Source organism: Apium graveolens, chromosome 6, assembly GCF_009905375.1.
Source record: "Apium graveolens cultivar Ventura chromosome 6, ASM990537v1, whole genome shotgun sequence".
Classification (NCBI taxonomy): Eukaryota; Viridiplantae; Streptophyta; class Magnoliopsida; order Apiales; family Apiaceae; genus Apium; species Apium graveolens.
The window spans coordinates 291,387,113-291,390,334 of record NC_133652.1 but is presented as its reverse complement, the minus strand read 5'-3'; the positions used below and the strand labels follow the sequence as shown (position 1 = coordinate 291,390,334).

The 3,222-nt window shown below is 32.9% G+C and overlaps 1 long non-coding RNA gene across 1 annotated transcript; it reads right to left on the bottom strand.

Annotated features, from left to right (window-relative positions):
- Window positions 1-409: 409 nt before the first annotated feature.
- Window positions 410-1,592, bottom strand: LOC141668102 (uncharacterized). The gene is made up of 2 exons (XR_012552920.1): window positions 1,292-1,592; window positions 410-854 (listed from the first exon to the last, which is right to left on the bottom strand). It is a non-coding gene; the product is annotated as an uncharacterized LOC141668102 (long non-coding RNA).
- Window positions 1,593-3,222: the final 1,630 nt, after the last annotated feature.

Genomic DNA, 3,222 nt, shown 5'->3' with positions numbered 1-3,222 from the left:
GTTGTTATAGACCCGAAAAAATATTGTTAAAAAGCCCAAAAAGGGCTAAGGAAACATCAAAGTTATGTTGACCCATAGCTAGTTAGTATATGTATCTATAGCACCATAGAAGCTACTTTATTGCAACACAACAAATTCTGTTACAATAGATCTAAATAGCAACGTACTTTGGCCTCAGTAGTAACATACGTAGTGTGTTGCAACACATCTTAGAATTTTTTTCAAAAATTTGGGCCCCGTATATGGGGCCCATATAAATAATTCTTAAAAATTCATATTGAATAATTTGTTTTGTTCTTTTTTCCTTTTATTTTCATAAATATAATCATAAATAGTCGAATGTTTAAATCTAAAAATAAATTGAGATACTCCAAAAATAATTACATTAATAACTCAATTTAAATCAATAAATATGAACTCATGAATTATTACAATAAAATGAATCAAGTTTTGTAAAAATACATTCTAGTATCAACAAGTTATCTAGTATCACAGAGTATGGCAGAGTGCTTGTATATTCCGTGTTAATTATATTCTGGAATTCTGGAAATTGAAATATACTCGGGCTGAACGTGACATCAAACTAGAACATTCCCTTTAAGTAGTCCAAATTCGAGCTTTGGCAAAACCTCTGAAACTACCTTTTGCACAGGAACAAGGATTAGTTGGTTATTAGGGCCATTTACGGCCTTTTTTTGAAAGGAATGTGACCTCCTGACCATCTATTCCGTTAATCTGAACATCCTTCAAATACTTGTCATCTTCATTGATGGTTGATCTCTTTAAGAGCTTCATGACATTTTCCATTGTTTCCACGTTCCTACCAGCATTAGAGCCCATGGCAATAGCAGCACCTACATCATTTGCCACTGTCAGTGTATGTACTAGAGGTAGGTTGTTAATATATCCAAATGCAATAGCTGCTACAAAGCTATCACCACAACCCACAGTGTTAACAACATCTACCTGTGAAAGTAATTAAGGAACTAGTCAAAGTGTGTCAACGTAAATATGTGAGCATCATACAGGTATAATGTACAGATCAGATGCATAAAAATGAGTCAATTTTATTTAACCCTTTATTCGATACAATGAAATGAAATTTGTGAACAACATTCAATTTCTTATGACGAGGAATGTGAAGAAAGATGGTAGGTGAAGAACCTTTTATGAAATTAGAATTGCGTCACTAGTACACATACCTGTTATTCCCAAAGGAGATGGGAGATGAAGCAGATAAAGATTAAAATATATAGAGTTTAAACGTAACCATTGTCTTTGAAACACATACCTGTTACTCCCAAAGGATGTGCCAGAACCATTGCACCTCCATTAACATTGATCTTTGCTGGATCTAGTTCCAGCTTCTTTTGACAATACAGCAGTTCATCAAGGCTAGTTTAATATAACAGTTCATAATGTACCGGTTTTACATTGTTGCTGATATCAAAGAGGTGTACAAGTTTAACTTACAGGGATAAACCAGATTCCTCATCTTCATCAAGGCCAGAGGTGTAAACAAAATAAAGTGACCAAATCAAACCAAACATACCAAAAAGGATCCAACCAAGAAGGTTATTGCTCAAGCCGAATGCTTCCATCCCTACTTTCGAACTAGCATCCTGTGCTCCAGGGTGGCCTTTCATTGAACATCTCACCTTTCCCACTTTTCCCTGCAATATGCAACAAACACATGTATCTCACCTTTCCCTGCCATATGCAGCAAACACATGTATCTTGGTAAAACTTAAATTGCGATAATGAATGCTGATATGCTTCCTGGCTAATTTATTGGCGATGTATGCTAACTAATGATGTCTGGCATTATCAGTGAATATGTAGCTTATGATCTTCATTTTCGTATCAAGACAATTGAATGTAATTAACAAGTATACATTTCATATTTTTGAAATTCAAATTATGAGCAACTTCTAGTCTGCCCCACAGTACACAAATATTGAATTAGTAAACTTTTCTATATAATTTATCAGAACTGAAAATCATATATGTTCTTTAAATTTCAAGAATTTGAAGCCAATATTAATAAAGGAATATAGAGGATATATAATAATCAATAATGTAAATGATATTACTTGTCTTAAATTCTTAAGAGTTCACATGCACCAGGCCTGGTTATACATGTATACTTGTTATAACTCCATTCCTGGAATGCTAATCATGCACAAAGCTAATGAGGAGAAAATAATAAGACTAAACTAAACTACTCTACTCAAAATCACACACCTTGTAAATTTAATCCATTATCCGATCAAAATAATTGAAATAAGAATCTAGAATACTAATATTTTGATATGTTAATAGCTACAAAATGAAAAAAATAAATCAATTTCAAAGCATCAACAAATCTAAATCACTCAAAATAGAAAAAATGACACAATATATACACTTAAATAAGAATCACATCGAAACTATAGATACAAACTCTGAAACACAGATGTTACTTAAAATATAAAGATACAAATACTTAGAGCGAGTTGAAAGAGATCATGAAGATAAAGACCGATTAACTATAGACTATTATGACCTTAATACTTGCAATTTACTTCTCGAATGTTTTCAAAACCAGAGAAAAATTCCAATAATAGTCGTTCCTTCAACCCAATTACCTTAATTGAGCATCTGAAACCCCTAAAATAAAAATCATACCCGAGAAATTTAAAACCCTAATTGACAAAATAAACTAATCAATATAAATAGGCTACGAAGGCTCATAATCAATTTGAAGGAATCCCAGACTTTGCCCCCAAAGAAACACATATGTTATAGACACAGGTTCTGCAATATAGCTCCCAGATGTATATATGTGACTTAGAGTAATATATAGATACAGGTGTTTATGTATTAAACTGAGAAAACAAGAACGTGAGAACTCAAAACTAGTCTCATTTTGATGATACTGAATTACAGAAGGAAATATAAAGCAAAACAAAACTACTGCTACAAACTAGGAACTAACACAAACTGCTACCTATAAATTCTCCACCTCCTATCTTTATTCCACTAGACTCCTACAAACTCTCAAAGACGTTGCATACCAAGTCATGGCACACGACCCAGTTGAATAATCAGACAAGAACAATTTATTTAGTTTAGATTAAACCAACAAACACCTCCCTAATCTAAACTACTTGAGCTAAATCTTTAACTCCCAAAAGCCTGCACATCCTTTCGAACTTAACAATGGACAAAGCTTTGGTAAGA